A 16195-nucleotide genomic window follows, 5' to 3' on the forward strand; every position below is an offset into this window, starting at 1 on the left:
CAGAGTCCTCCAAAGCCCTGTAGCCACCATTGGAACCACTGTGGGGTTCTGAGAGGGCTCTGAGTAAGCCAGGCTAGTCTCTCGAAAGACAGGAAGAAGGAAGAAATGGAAGGAGAAAAGAAGGGAGGGAGGGAGGAGAAAATAATAGAAAACTTTGCAGGACATCTCTTGTTTCATAAAACTAACATACATGCATGGGTCTACAAGGGCACGATACAAACATTGTTTACTATGGGTTGCAGTTAAAATTTTGAAAAACAGTCCTGGGAAGCCCCTCCGGTTTGGGTTGCTTTCATTGCTCACAGCAGCTTCTTTCATTTATTCATTCCATTTTCACCATCTGGAACATAAACAGAGAGAACAGTCCTCAGATGGTTAGAAAAGATAAACAAGTTAACCTTTCTGGACTTAGTTGTTTTTAATCTTAATCCAAAACAAGGGAACTGTACCTATGAATCCATGACTCTGTGTCTCTCAGGATATTCTTTGGGAGTCTGCCGAGTGAGAGTCCTCCCTTCGTTCCCACCATGCCCATAGCCATAAAATATTTAAAAACAAAAGGTCTCTTAAAAAGGGGAAAGCAAACAGATGGGAGTGCTCCATAGAGCTCACAGGGTGCAATTTGACTTGGATAGCAGCCCCTGGACAGTTTGTAATCCTCTATTCATGCGGACAGTCTCTGGGAACCTCACAGGGACAAGGTGATCTACTCCAGCTCTGTTACCAAGGCAGGAGGCTCAGACAGTGACTGGCCTGCAGAAAAGGAGAGCCCAGGGGCTGAGGATAGGCTGCAGCCCCACGCAGGCCACCGCAGGCATCATGAGCCTGCTGGAGAGGCCGAGAGGCCAGCTCTGCCCCTATCCCCAGATCTGTGAAATGAAGTGCACAGGGGCGGCCTCAGCCTGGCACCTTGGCATCTTTCCTCCCAGGCAGGTCCCACTTGGAAGGGCTCTTGTTTCTTTGCAGGCCGCTGAGTTTATAGCCCTACAGCATGGGATCTTGTACACAGCCAGTGCCTAGTAGATATTCCGATGTAATTTTTCAGAGGTGAATACAAAACACAAAAACACAATGTCAACATCCTATAAGGACCACCACCACTCCCAGGGAGAGAAGAGAATATCAGAAATGTTAACTTGGGGGAAAAGAAAGAAAACTAGTGTTTTCTGTGGAAGTTCTGGTAGATGTAGCAAATAGCAGTCAAGGTGGAATCGTTTAAAGCAATTAATTTTGTAGTACAGGAATGCTGCCTGTCATCAATATCTTCAAGAGAAAAGCAAGTGATCTCCCTCCTAGTCCCTGGCTTGGGAGAAGCAGGATAAGGAGACAATTAGTGATTACAGTGAAACTGGGAGAAATGAATCTCATGTACTCTGCTTTTCTACTTTCACAAAATAACACTTCTAAGAATAAAGGTAAAGTGAAAAAGTCCATCTTTGCTATATAACAAGATGGCTCCTTCTTGGATGGTGATAAATCGTGCAATACAGACAATACATGCTACAAACACAAGAGAACTGACAGTCATTTTGGCCTGGAGATGTTGGAAGAGACCTGATGTGACACACAGGACCTGAAAGGACAGGGTCTAGAGAGACAGATGAAAGAGAGCAGTTCAGGAACTGGAGGAAGATAAAAGAACTTGGGTTAGGGACACAGTGACGGGATCGATGACAGCATGCTGAGGACTATGATGACATCTGTGGTCCTGCAAATCTGCTGAGCCCAGAGATTCCAAGGTCTCCAAGCCTGGATTCTCAGGATGGTGTTCCAACAGGTGAAAAGCCCATGGCTGTGTGTGTGTGTGTGCATGAATTAGAGGCAGCACAAACAGCGGAATATGCAAAGTGAAGCCACCAGAGTGGCGCTCTGCCACTCCCCAGGTGGTCATTGTAAAATGGGGAGAGTATTGCTACTCTGACTGCCTCACAAGGTCATGATGAAGATCAAATGAAGAGCTGAGAAAAGAGACTAACAGTCAGCGAAGATGGAATACGCAGCAGTCATCTATCACTGTCTGATAAGGCTTATTTTCAAGAATGCCAGGTTCACCTATCTGGTCAATTATTACAAAAGTGACTTCTGAATGACCAACCTCTTCCAGAGGCTCATGAAACTTCTCAATGTCCTAAAATGTTGGTTGCTAGAGATGTCTTTTCATACCTTTCTTCCCATGAGAGTCACTGCTAGCTTCCTCAGTGGGTTTCTTTTTCTTTCATTACAAGCAGAGATTCTATCACTGGCAGGGTCCCCAAAGGGGTACTTCCTTTCATCTGATTCCCAAGTTCAATCAATTTGTGTCCTTCCTAGAAAGTTCCCAAGATACTCCCTTAAAGAACTGTTTTGGCGCTTAACAAACTTTATTTGAAGGGTTCTCCTTTGTTTCACCTCGGTCCATTTTTCTTTATCCAATAGTTGGGAGTCGGAGAGGAGCCGGTTATCATACAGTCTAGCGTAACTGTACCCAAAATGGTTCAGAAGCTACTGCACAGCAGCTGTTGGGCCCCAGTAACTCACTGAACAGCTGTGTAAAGTTGGGCAAACCACTTAACCTCTCTGTGCCTCAGCTTCCCAACTGCCCAGCTTGTCCCTCTGAGCCATGGTTTCCTCCCCGGCCTAAAGGGAGCCACCACCTGCTGGAGGCTTTGTGCGCATCTCTATTGCAGAACATTATGTCGTAATAACTATTTATTTATATAGTCTCCCACTGGACAGTGGGCTGTAAGGGAAGAGCCAAGTCTTTCATCTTTCCTCTAGCATCTAGAGCATTGCCCAGCACACAGCCAGGAAACAGGGCAGCTTTTGGCCCAAATTTTCTAAGGCGACTTTTCCGCCTCTACCCACGATTCCACGTCTCGGAATGTACTCCTCTCCGCCTCCCTCCTCTTCACCTCCTGTCAGGTGGGGCAGGGCGGGGGCACAGGGGGCCAGGGAAACCGAGGCTCGCGACGGGCCGCGCGCGCGGCTGAGAGGACCCCGAGTGCGGACGACACGACTCCAGGCCCCACGTCGGCCCGCTAGTCCGTGCGCGCCTTCCCCCTAGCGTGCGGGGTCGGCTGAGCTCCCTGGCGCTCTGCTGAAGTCACACGATGGCGAGCGACGGCCGGCACCCCCGCGGGCCCTGCGGCGGACGGAGCGGGGCCGGCCGCGTCGGCCCAGGTGCGGCTGACGAGCCTGAGAGGCGCGGCCGCAGGCCGGGCAGAACCACAGCGGGCGGGGGTGCGTCACGGATTACCCAGGCAGCAGCGAGGGTCTGCATGCACGGGGCCCGCGAAAGCGCTCACGGCTCGGGCCCGCAGCTCGGCATGCCCCGGGGCCCGCGGCGGCTGCGGCGGAGGAAGACTGCAACGCGCAGTTTCCCGGTCCCCTGCACAGTGGTTACTCCCAACACAAGATGGCGGCGAGGACGGAGCCCCGGGCCTGCGAGGACGGGGCTGGGGGCGGGGCCAGGGCAGGGGCGGGATCGGGGTCGGGGCGGGCCCAGGGCAGGGGCGGGGCATAGAGGGGCGGGGCCAGGTGCGGGCTGTCTCTGCTTGTCAAAAGGCAGCCGCCGAGTAGCAGGCGCCGGGAGCGCGGAGCAGCGTGCCCACCCGCCGGACCAGGTGCGGACTGGGAGCAGCGGGGAAGGGGGTCCCAGGATGGAAATTAGGCCCAGGTTGGGGCGTCGGGGCCACCGGGCCGAAGGCTGTCTCAGGGGCAAACTTGACAACTGAGATTCGGGCCGTCGTGCCATGAGGCTGGGGCACTGAGGGGACCCTGAGGTCTGTGGAGGCTGAAGTTCGTGCCAGGCTGGCGAGGGGAGCAGCGACCTCCTCGTGCTCAGGCAACTTAACGCAGAAATGCTCCGATGGCACAGTGCTCAGCACTTGGACAACAAGAAACATTTATTTCCTTCCCCTGTTGGAGCGCCTTGGCATGGAGTGGAGGAATAAGAAAGGGCGAGACTGGCTTTCTTTCTACTGGTGCTAAATTCTCCTAGGGGTGGAGTGTGTGTAGTCTTATTATCTTGTACGACCTATGTATGGTCACTTGCGATGGTAGAGTTGGATCTTTCAGGTAGAGTTTTTTTCTTTTCTTGGCTGTTTTTTTTTTTTTTAAACCACAGATGATTTAAGACCAGTTGGCCCTAGTGCACTGGATTTATTTTTTCAGGAAAGCCGGACCATAGATGTTCAGAGAAACTCAGGGGCAAACATCCAACTGAGGAGGGCGCCCAGGAAGGATTTTCGGTTTGGGAAGTGAGGGGCCCCAAGTCTGTGGGTGGTGGGTGAGTAGAATTCAAGGAAGTATCTAGTAGGGAACAGCATGTGGTTTAGGAGAGCAGTGGACACTGTGCCCCTCTCCCCATGGACCACGGAGGCTGAGACTCGGGCTGCCTAGGCTGGGAGAGCCTTGGGTCTCTGAGCCCAGGCCCTTCCCGCATCTCCGCCTCCTCTTCCTCCTCCTCCCTGTGGTGAGTGAGTCAGCCTCCTGTCTGGGCTCAGTTGCAGCCAGAGGGGCCAGAGCCTAGGCAAGCAGTTGGGCAGGCATTTTCTGAGCATTGCAGAAGCTTTCCTAGGCAGAGATCAGCAACTCTCCAGCTCCTTGCTGTAGCAGTCTTCCTCATGGTTGATGGTGGCCACTCCTGAAGGGGACACCCAACACAGCAATGATTATGAGATGGCTATGGTATCATTCCAGAAGGGGTTGACTGTGAAGGGACTGTGGCTTTGTGGTAAATCACATGTCTCATCCTCCTAAGATTAGGAGGTACATCCCAGCATTGCAGACTTCCAGCCCCTCATTCTGTTTTTGCCAAGTGATCTTGTTAGCTGCCCATCTCTCTTAGTGAGGTGGGTGTGCTCAAGAAACCAGAAAGGTTCCAGGACTAGGAAAGGTATGGTGTTGGCAAAGAAGGTTTCAAGCCAGGCTAGCAAGTGGGAATGGTTTGCAGAGATGGAAATGGATTATCTGAACACTGGAGCCTCAAATCTATGAACCAAGAGTGCTGTATATTGGGGGACCCTCCTCATTCCTTCCCTGCCCAAGTGCTGGAGGGGACTGTGGGTCCTTTTGGAAAGCTTTCAGGACCGGTATGCAGCCAGACCAGGAGGTAGTAAGACTCTTTCTGACTTTTGTTTTGGGTGCTTTTCAGATCCTTGAGCAGAAATAAGGGCCCCAGGGTCCATTGCCCCCATTCAGTGGCCTCTCTGGGCCCTTATGAAAAGAATCCATGACCAGGCTGTAGGCCTGACTCAAAGTGCCAAGAGCTGGAGAAGTCACAGTCTGTGCTCTGGCTGGGTCCCATAGCCTCAGTTTAGCTGGTCCCTCATCAGCCATGACTTGGCCTCTCCCCAGGGTAAAGAATAAGGAAGAAGGGAAGAGTGAAAGAATAAGAAAAGAGGAGAGCAGGATAAGGAAGGAGGGAAAGAGAGCTAGGAAGCTTTCCCGACCCCTTACAGCTCTTCAGCCAAGGCCATCACACTTTATGGTGTGACTATTGTAGAAGGCCTGGTAATGTTTAGGATGCCCTAGTCATTTGTGTTATTTGAAGTCTTCCCCTGTTTGATCTCAGAACTCATCTCCTTTGGAACTAGGTTCCAGAGGAAGCACCAAGAGAACCTCCGGGATGCCCACTTTCCACTCTCAGAACAAACAGCCAGTGTCAAAAGCTGTTGTCTTCCATGTTTGCAGGAAGCCCTGGGGCCTGGTGGGCCAGAGCTAATGGTCTTCCTGGGCTGCAGAGGGGGTCCTGCTGCGTGGCTCTTTACCCCACATTCTCAGGAGGCAGTGAGAGCCTGTCTGAGATGTGCATCTGGAGCGTCTGCTAGGAGCCTGTTGCTGTGTTCACGTATCAGAGCCTGGAGGTCTGCACTAGTGTGGCATTCCTGTTTGGCCAGACAGGAGTAGTTATGGGACTCCAGGTGCTTCTTTGTCAGTGCTCCAAGCCTGTTTTGGGTGTAAGAGGGAAAAAAGGAAATGACAAGATTGATTAAAAGCCTCTTGTGTGCCCGTTATGGTGCTAGACCCTTGGAGGGATGACAGGAAGCAGAACCCACCAGACCAGGCCCCTTCCCCAGAGGCCATTTGAGCCCCAGGATGGCAGCAAGTCTCAGGCTCTTCCTGCGTTATGGTCCAGGTCTGAGGGTCCAGTTGGGCACAGGCCAGCCTGGCTGCCACTTGGACCATAGGGCCTCACTGCGAATTATGCTTTTCTTTGATTCCTCTACTGTCCATGCCCTCCTGGATGGGTGGGGAGAGTAACCCTCTAATCTATTGTCTAAACTGGGAGACTTTGGAGAGTGAAGGGGGTCCTATTAACAAGTTATGTCAGGACAATAGACATAAACCAAAACGGTCCAGGGCAAACTGGAACATTTAGGCGTTCTGTGAACACCACACTAAACCCAGCAGAGGTCATAGGCTGAGGGGCAGGTGGGTGGGGGTGAGTTTAATGAAGAGGAAAAGATGGGAGTGGTGCTTCATGATAAGGGGAAGATGGGGGGAGCTTAATTCTGAGGGCAGCCCCAGTACCCCAGTCTGTTGCCTGGTGTTCTCACCCAATTCCAGTCTTTTCCCTGAGGCAGCACTGCTCCCAGCCACCCTCTCCCAGGACCCAGCCTCCCACTTACTCGTGTGACTTCCCTTTACCCTTGGCTTGTGACTGGTCTCACCTTTGGTGTTCCTGCCCCACCCATATCTTAGACGGGGACAGGAAGGCCTGCCAGCTCCCCTTCAGCTGTCCCTGGGAGAATCGGTTTTATAAGGGAGCCAAGACCCAGCCTCATGCTCCCTCTTCCCTCTTCCCCCATGTCTGCAGCCTCTTCATTGCTCTGGCCAGCTTCCCAGACCTCTGGGGGCCACATGACCCCACAGAAAAGTCCAGCTCTAAAGTGGTAAACATCCAGGAAGGGAAAGGGGGTCAAATTTTGTTCATGTGGATAAAGGACACAGATCACTTGAAGTCAGTTTCTAGGGAATGGTGAAAAAAGGGGAGGTCAGAGCTGAAGAGAAGTCTCTCAGGAGGAGATGGAGTCAATTCCCTTGGACACTGGAGTTTGACTCTCCAGTCTGGTCTGACTATTGGGGAAATGGTCCAGGGTGGGGACAGACGTCTTGCTCAACCCAAGCTATAGGCGTTGGTGGCAGTGACTACATCCTGCTGTGGTGACACGTGGAAAAGAAACTGCGCTCACTTCTGAGTCTTTGGTCCTCATTGTCCAGATGCTCAGGACAGCCTCCCTGCTGAGTCTGCAGGGGTCCTGTGTGTTTGACTGGGGCGTCTGGCATAGGGGGCAGAGTCTTGCTGATGACTGTGTAGTTAGTGACTTTCCACTCTGGCAGGAAGTTGTTCTCATCGCCAACAAATTAAAAGGGCAGGTGAAGACCTCTCAGGGCATCCCAATCTTCCAGTCTGGTTGTGAGGAAGGGGGAGGGGAAGGGGAGAAGCCCTGGACTGTCAGGAAAAGTGGGGGTGGCTGGTCAGTAAAGGGCAGGAGCAAGAGGCAGAAGCAGTAGGCACTTGGGGAGTATGAGTGTGTGTCCTGCTTCTGCAAACCTGCCCTGCAGGTCCCATGCCAAGGAATAGACCAAGCAGTGTTCCCAGAACCGATTGCAGCACAAGGTCCCCATTCTGCACAGGCGAGAGTCCTGGTCCTGAACGGGTATGGGCAGTTGTTCCAGGGAAAGCGGAGCTTGGGCAGGACCCAGCTGCCATTTCCTGGGAAGCTGCTGCCTCTCCCTGGCCTTCTGACCATAGTTGAGGCTTTGAGGTATTAGGCTGGTGTGATATTCCAGGCACTCTGGAGCACCTGGAGGCCCAAGGCTTTGGGATGACACGCCCAGTGTGTGCCACCTGCTGGCGCTCTGGTTGTAGCTCAGCTTAGCTGTGGGGGGCTGGGCTAGGTACATTTCGTGTGTCGCCTCCCAGACCTGCCACAACTTTGTGAGATAGGAAGCCTTATGTTCCTTTCACAAGTGGGAAACTGAGCCTCAGTGAGATTGAGCACCATGCCTCAGTGACACAGCTGGCGAGTAGGAGAGTCAGGACTGGACTTGGATCTGTCTTAACCTCCTGGAACCTTACCACCTCTGCATTCACAGGCGGCCACAGGGCATTTAAGGCCATGCCTTGCACATAATAGGCCTGCAATAAATATTTGTGAGTGGCAAGGTTAGATTTACTAACTAGTTTGAACAAGTTGACCTGAGAGCAAATTCTTTTGGCCCAAAGGTTGCTCTGGGGCCAGTGGCCTCTCAGAAGGAGGCTCCCTCTGCCAGCACTCTCAGGCCTGTCTTGGATATCTTACTCTAGTAAAAACAGCACAGAAGAACCTGCTCTGAGAGAGAGAGAGCCTTTTGCAGAGAGACTGCATAGGATCTAATAAGACTTGAGTGGTCTGGAAGGCAGATGGAAACACAATTTCAAACAAGCCACTGGATTGATGACCAAGGAAGAGAAGGCCATTGTCCACTGGCCAACTGGGAGCTCTTCTGCCTGGTTTACCTTTCCCCTCCTAGCTCCCCCTTAGGGAACACTCCTGAACCTAGCCCACCTGGAAGGAGAAGGGGGCTCCAGCCTCATCTAATGGCCTCTGCCAGGCACTGTGCTGATCACTTTGCTTGACTCCTTCCGTCTTTGCAGCATCTCTTCGGAGTAAGTTACTGTTCTCTCCAGCATGTACATGGGAAACAAAGGTCTAAAGAGATGTAGTGAAGTCAGCGCATGCTGCAGAGTTCAGTTGGGACCACTGCTCCACACTGCCTGCTGGTGCTGAGCGTGGCTGTACAAACCACTGTAAGTGTCAGAGCCTGGGGGACATAGGTAGGAGGAAGAGAAAGCCCTCAGACTACCCCCAGCTGTGGTTCCCTGGGTCCTTGGGATATGCCTGAGATTTCAGGTAGTGTTATGAGAAGCTGTGCTGGCAGCTTGATGGAGTGAGAGAAACGTAGGATTTGAGTTTGACACATTGGGTTCAAATCCTGGCTTTGTCACTTCCTAGATGGTGACCTTGGGTGAGTTTCTTTACTTCTGTGACTCTCAATTTACTTATCTGCAAACTGAGATAAGAATAACTCCCTTGGAGAGTTATGTGAGGTTTAGAGACGATATAAACCAAGTGCACGGCACAAAGTAAACCCTTACAAAGCACGTGCAGTCATTCTGTATGCACACATCAAGGGCCTACTCTGTGACAGGCACTGTTCAAGACACTGGGAATTTAAGAGTGAAAAGAAGACTCTTGCATTTGTTCTTAAGTTTACTAGCCCAGAAACTCATTGTTGTGAGAGGCCCCTTTGGCATCATGGAATAGATGTCTTGACACCTGGCTAACGTCAGATCTGTCATTTGTTAGCTCATGAGTTGGGAAAGTGATTTAGCTTCTGTGGGACTCAGATTCTTCAGTTTGTTTTGTTTATTTTCTTAACTGTGAAATATATCAAACATACAAATATGTGCAATATGCCTATGTATAAAGAACAATGAACTATATCCCGTACCTACTACCTGTACCATCCCACTAAGTTTGGAAAGGAACATGTACAATACCTTAAAAAAAACCCTTTCCTCTTCTCAACTGCACCACCTTCCCTACTTGCCATCCTACAGTAACTAGTATTTTGAATTTTAGTCATTACCTTGCGTTTCTTTGTAAGTTATCTATGTACATTTTACAAAATAATACATTGTTTACTTTTGCATGTCATTGGCTTTTGCATATGTGTATGCTCTCTGTGATGCTCTACTTTCACTCCATGTCATGTTTCTGAGATCCCTCCATGCAGACACACACAGCTGTAGTTCCCTGGTTTTCAGGTCAGCATGCCATTCCACTGTAAGAGCGTGCCACAGTTGGTAGAACCTTCCTCTTGTGGATGGACATGGCGATTGTTTCCAGGCTGGGTCTGTTAGGATGAAATAATGCCTCTGGGAAGATGTTATGCTTGTCCCCTGGCACCTGAGTAGGCATTTCTCTACGGTACATACCTCGGATGAGAATTGCTGGACCGCATGGATTCCATGTTTGGCATTACTCTATGGTGCCTTACTGTTTCGCAGTGGTTGTACCAAAAATCACTCCTTTTAGCAGTAGAAGAAGTTCCCATTGTTCTCCATCCTTTTCAATGCTTGATATAGACTTCATTTCTAAAGTGAAAAAGTTTTACTAGATGAGTTTCTGAAGTCCCTTTCAGCTATACTAATTGTATCATCAACCTAAGGACGTGATTTCTGGCTTGTGTGTGTGCCTATCTGATGCGCTGTTACACAGGTGGCCCTGTACAAGCTGCAGCCTGACTTTGAGAGCATGTGCACGATCTCTGCCTGCAGGTGAAGTCCTTCCTTACTGGGATTCCACCGTCAGTGGATGAGGAATCCCATGGCTTCACACCCTTCCCAACACATGGCATTACGTTTAGTTCAACCACAAGCATTTTTGCTAAGAGGATTGGAAGGGATATTTCCCCTAGGCACTGATTTTGAGAAATGGACATGGAAGTATCAGAACCAGCTAATCAGAGCACCCTGGGCTGGGATGGTGATGGGGTTTATGTCTGTCCAGGGCTTCTTGATCATTTAAAGTCTCCAGGTGAGGTGAACTGAAGTTTAATAGTCTCCGCTGACCAATGTTCAGAAGTTGGTCTTGTTCTTTGACGCTTGGACTTGTCCAGTATGAGAAGCAAGGGGTGACTGGAGGACTGGGGTGGAGAGAACAGAGGCGGAGCCATGTGGAAAGGAGCAGGATGTCCACAGAGGATCCCTTCCCCTTCAAGGGCTGAACACTCTGCCCCGGGGGTGCTGGGTTTAAAGGTCGTTAGACCCACCCAGTGTCCTGACAGCCATATACTCAGCCAGCTGCCCCCCAACCCCCAGCCACCCACGGGATAAAGAATGTGGCTGGCTGGACAGTTGCTTGGACCACCCAGCCCACAGTCCTGTAATTACCCATCTAGTCTATGCCTGCCAGTTCCAGGGGCAGGCAGGCGCCTCTGCCCTGGACCTCGTCTTGGTCACCAGGCCCACGCTAGGCTCAAAGGCAGGGCCCCACCTACTCTTCAGCCACACACCACCCCCACTCTGCCCCAGTGTCTCTCTCTACACCAACCTCTGACCCTTGTGAGGCTAATGTATCATATAATAGCTGACAATCATAATAAACCAACGGTCATTATGACACTACATTCCAGGCACTGTGGTAAATGTTGTTCATACATTTGCTCATATGTATCTTTCAATAGTCCTATGAGGTAGGTAATACTGTTATGCCCATTTTACAGAAGAGGAAGCTGTGGTTCAAAGAAGTTAAGAGGCTAAATTTCTTGCCCCAAGCCATTGAGCTCCTAAGTCAGAACCAGAACTTGAATCCAGGTCTTCCTGGATCCCAAATGCATGCCTCTTCTTCACCTGCCCACTGCCTTTCCTGCATAGTGTCCTGGTCATTAAGCTCAGCCTTCTCCCTCCCTTTCTGCCTGGGAAGGACTGGAAAAGAGGCCACAGGCAGTGCCCCTGGAGGGCGAATGGGACCATTCCAGGCTTGCCAGGGTGATGCTGGATGACGCCTTTGGGGCAGAGTTCTTTGCTCCAAAAGGCTCTGAATTTCCGGACTTCTGCCAGGGCCGGGAAGTTACTTCTGCCCAGCCTGTTTGGCAAGCACATTGACATCTTGGGTGCCACGATGTTAAGAAGTGGGGGAAGGTAGCCTCAGGTGAAATTCCATTATAATGAACTCCATCTGAGATCTGAATGGCTTTGTTGAAATGGAACTGTGTTAACCTGTGTGCAGTGGAAGAACTCAAGTATGCAGCCTGAAAAACTGGAGGGGAAGTGGAGTGTCTCTTAGGAAAACTCTGGAAAGGTTTGGAGCCTAGAAGGAGGTGGAGAAGAGTCAGATGTGCCCTGACTCCTCCTTAAATGCCAGGCTCCTGGACTGCTGGGGCAGAGTGGGGAGGAAAGCACTTTGTGCTTAACCCCGCCTGGCAGGGCTGTGCCTGTCTGCTCAGGTGTCCATTTCCCCCACTGTGCTGCCCCTGAGAACACACCACTTCACACAACACCTGACATGCCGCAGATACAATCGATAGATATTTACTGGATGGAAATATTTTTGCAGGTAGTCTGGGTCTCCTGAGTTAGAAAGGAAAGTTTAAGAGCAATCAGTTTTTGTGACTAAAACATTTTTCAAAATCTGGATTGCAACTCAGATAATTTCTCCCCAGTTTTCGAACAAATTGTGCATAATAGCAACTGTTAACCGAACAGGTTCCGCTTTGTGCCAGGTGCTGTGCTAAGCATTTCATGTGCATTTTCTCATTTAATCCTCACAAACATGTGCAGTAGGTATTGTTGGTTTTCTCATTTTGCAGGAGAGGAAGCAGAAGATCAGAGAGATCTGGCCATCGGTTCTGGTGACAGTGTAGGTGGCAGGGACAGAAGGCAGGGTTTGCATCTCCAGAGACTGCTCTCTTAACCGCGTCTCCCTGACTACAGAGTTCTGTCACTGCAGGCTGGTTCCGAGGGTCCAGGACCAGGTGGATAATGAGCAAGTCTAGAGAGCAGCAAACCCTGGTGGGATGACCCAGGGAGCACAAGCCTGGTCCGCTGGGGCAGCCCAGTGTGGCCAGATTATCCAATTTTATTTTATAGAAAGCTGGACATCCAGATTTTTCCAAAAGTGAAATGTCTCTATTTTTAAAAACATTGACAACTAACTTAGAAATGTACAATTAGTGATGCTGCTGTGGGGAGGAGGTGGCAAACAGAACCCTTGGTCAGGTGTAGACTGCAGTTCTCCAGGGTGTCCTTTGGTCTTTTATTTCCTTTAATGGGTGAGTGGAACTAGGAAAGCCCTCATTTATACAGAATTCCTTACTAAAGGCATAAATGATCATTTTCCATGGGTATCCCTCCCAGCATGTGGTAACACTTTCTAATACAGTTTTTCTTTCTGGGGAGTTATAATGAAATCTTTCAGTCCAATGATATTCCATGAATTAATTCCCCACTTTGTTCCATCCCTCCTTCCTCTCCCACTCTATTTTCCCAGTCAGATATTTCCCATAGGTACTAGAAGGAAAGTTCTGTTTAGAGAAATCAAAAGGTAACTAAGTCGAGGAAAGAGTCTCTAGGCAAAAAAGAAAAAGCCCATGGAATTTTTGGATTGGGCTTGGTAGGCAATGCAGGACGCTTATGTGCCCAGTGTGAAACCCACTGTGCACCTGAGCTCTCACCTGCTGTGAGACCTCATGCCGCCAGACAGGATCATGTTCCACGTAACAGTTCAGAAGGTTTTCTCCCAGCCTGCTATGTTACACCTGAAATTAGTCCTCCTCCTTCCCTTAAATACTGGGGAGAATAACGTGAAGAAAGAACTAACATTTTGATGGAGTATAACAATTTTTATAATACACTTTAAATATTTTATCTCAGCTGATACAACAATCCTATGAGAGAGGCAAATGGGTATAGGATCCCCTTTTTGAGGCTTGTCAAAGCAGCTGCGTTTTCTTCTTTTTCCTTCCCCTCCATAAGAGAGCAGGCAGCCACGGAGGACTGAAACCCAGTGTGCAAGGAGCCCCAGGCTCCCAGAGGCCCTCCCTTACCTGCTGTTCTCAGTCTTCGTCTGGGGTCCACAGTGGGTGTAGGTGGGGTAGCGGTAAGTCCCGAGTCCTGATGTAAGTTCCCTACCCCCCTGAAAATCCTGCTCCAGGGGGACTGCAGAATGGGGATGGGAAAGGCCCTAAAACCAGTGGTGGTCCGTGGCCAGACTCCTCCCCACACCTGCCCCCACTGCCTGTCACCCTGAGCTATTATTCCCAGAGCTAGGCAGAAAATAGCTCACTTGGGGGAATTATTCTCATTTCTGTTAAACATCCATCCTGAGCTATGGAAAAGCCTGGCCACAGAGCTGTTTCTCAAGTCCTGGGAATTCTGGGAAAAGTAAGGGGTCAGGAGCAAAGGGGAAGCAGTGGGTGGAGGGCCATCCCCTCTCGCACGAGGTGGTGATGAGCCACAGCCCCTGGCCAGCTCCCCTAGAGTGCTGCCCACTGGGCTGCCAGACCTGCGGCAGCTCCCGCGGACAGAGCAGAGCCTTCCCAGCCAGCTGGGGCGGGCTTTCCTCCCCAGTTCTTTAACTGCGCGCTGACTCTCAGCGGGTCCATCTTTTCCCAGGATGTTTGCCTCTGCTGGAAAGAGTCAAGTGAAGGGAGTAGGAGTTCTGTGAGCTGGTGCAGAGGCCCAGGTGGGCAAGAAGGGGTGGCAGACAGCTCACTGCTGAGAAGGGAGGAGGTGGTTCCTCTGGAGACCCTGGTTTAGTGCCTGCTCTCCCCTCAAGCAGCCCTGAAGGCTGCCTGTGCAGCAGATCTGCCCATCTCTGCCCCGGTACCAGAGAAAAACAAGGAAGTGGAAGATGGCCAGTGGGTAGGACTGAGCGAAGGGGTTTACTGTTTGCAGAGGGTTCTCGGGTTCGGACAGAGATAGCTTTTTCCTCCCACTCTGTGGCCCTGGGGAAGAATCTTCCAGACCGATTCAGATGCTTTGGCCTGAAATACTGAAACAAGTAGGTTATCTTCAGTAAAAACTCTGAGGTAAAGGCTGGGCTTGTTTTGTCGGCCAGTAGTGAGCATGAGCCCCCCAGGTCTGGGTGTGGCTGGCGTGCCCATGCGTGCCCGGGGTGCAGGTTGTGAGCCCTGCACTTGTGGCTGATGCCCAGCCTGAGGCAATTCCAGGCCGCAAGGAAGGGACCTCGTTGACCAGGAGAGAGGAGAGGGCCAACTGGACAGGTGGGGGTAGGCCTGGGGAGCGGTTGGCTTTGTGGTAAGTCAGCAGTCCCTGTGCCTAGCCACCATGTCTGGTCACTCTGGACAGATCAGTGTGTGAACGGGACAGACCGGGTGATGCACCACTGAGTTCTTTACTGGCTTGCGTCTCCCATCTTGTCCTTTCCTTTGGTTTTCTCCCACAAAACGTATTTTTTCCTGTTTAGCAGGGCTGAATTTTCCAGAACTCTCTACTCTTCCTCTACCTTCCAGCTCAGCTACAGATGATCCTATTCCATCTGTAAAGGTAAAGGAGAAGGGGGGCCCTAGGTGTGCACCTGCTGGGGCCTCGCTGTGTCGCCAAAGAGGTCCACTGCCTCACTGACTTTGGGGGGCCTTTGTCAATCAACCAGTGGATGAGAAGCCCACTTTTATTTTCTTTACAAGCTCAAGGTCCGTTCATGTTGGAATGGGAATCTGAATGGAGAAGTCTTTGGTTTCAAAAATACCTTTATAACAATTTATGATTCCTGGTATTCAAGACTCAGTAAGTTTATAGAAGTACTTAGTAGAGGAAAGAACGGAGCATAATTCCTATAAAACTGAGTGTGTTCGGTTGGTGCATCTCTTCCTAGTGCCCCTTACCCCCTCTCTCCTGGCATGGAACTAGTTTCTCTGCCTCGTATTCCTTCCCTTTTGCCTCTTAGCCTTTGCACGTGGAATATCTGCCCCAAACCCTCATCCTTTTTGCCACTGCCATGTTAAACTATGATCTTTCCCATCTCAGTTGAGAGGCTAAGAAGTGACTTCCTGTGGAGAGCCTTCTCTACCTCGGGAACACAAAGCCAGATGCTCTCCTGCATCTCCCATCGCACCTGTGCTTTGTATCATAGCACGGACTGTACTGAATTGTAGTTCCTGTTTGTCTCCTCCACTAGCCTATAAGCTTCAAGGCCAAGCCTATGTGAGGCCCACCTCTGTGTTTCTGACTTCTAGTGCAAGGCTTGCCAGGTAGTCAGCACTTAAGACTGGGCAGTGGCGGCCATGAAAGATAAGGCATCCGAGGCCTGAACCAATGCTCACAACAGTGTCAGCCCTGGCCCTGCAAGGGCGCCCCCAAGAGGAGCCCTAAACAGAAGGATGGCTGGAACCCTGGCCAAATAGAAGCTCTCGTGAAGTGCTTTTGGGGAAACCATTCTAATCTGGAGCTGGGGGGGTCACCTTGGGGTGACTGCTCTGCCTTCTTAGGGGAATGAGACCCTCTCTGGCCTAGGCCCTGAGAAGCTTCATGAATACATGAGGAGTGTCCACTCTCACTAAAAACCCAGATAGAGAGGATGACTTTGGGTTAATCAGCCCTTTACAAGACTAGAGTTGCCTGGTAGAGTTATTCCAGCTCTGCCCAACTAGAGGACCTAGGCATACTTCACTGATTCTGATACAGCCCTCAGGATCTACCCCA

At 50.7% G+C, this 16195-nt stretch overlaps 1 protein-coding gene and 1 long non-coding RNA gene across 5 annotated transcripts in view; one reads left to right on the top strand and one right to left on the bottom strand.

The window, feature by feature from the left end:
• Positions 1–209: 209 nt before the first annotated feature.
• LOC118922214 (uncharacterized) lies at positions 210–3395 on the bottom strand. Of its 2 annotated transcripts, none has more exons than XR_008992261.1 (2): positions 2164–3395; positions 210–340 (listed from the first exon to the last, which is right to left on the bottom strand). It is a non-coding gene; the product is annotated as an uncharacterized LOC118922214 (long non-coding RNA). The 2 variants fall into 2 exon arrangements; XR_008992260.1 differs by having other exon boundaries at positions 450–3395.
• Positions 3396–3505: 110 nt separating this feature from the next.
• VDR (vitamin D receptor) overlaps positions 3506–16195 on the top strand; it is a 49389-nt gene continuing 36699 nt past the window's right edge. For 2 of the 3 annotated variants that reach the window (XM_036904725.2, XM_057487505.1), the window contains exon 1: positions 3506–3602. The gene's annotated coding sequence lies outside the window, so the exon portion shown is untranslated. The remainder of the gene's footprint in view (positions 3603–16195) is intronic. The other variant, XM_057487504.1, reaches the window with a different exon arrangement.

This window comes from Manis pentadactyla, chromosome 10 (assembly GCF_030020395.1).
Source record: "Manis pentadactyla isolate mManPen7 chromosome 10, mManPen7.hap1, whole genome shotgun sequence".
Classification (NCBI taxonomy): Eukaryota; Metazoa; Chordata; class Mammalia; order Pholidota; family Manidae; genus Manis; species Manis pentadactyla.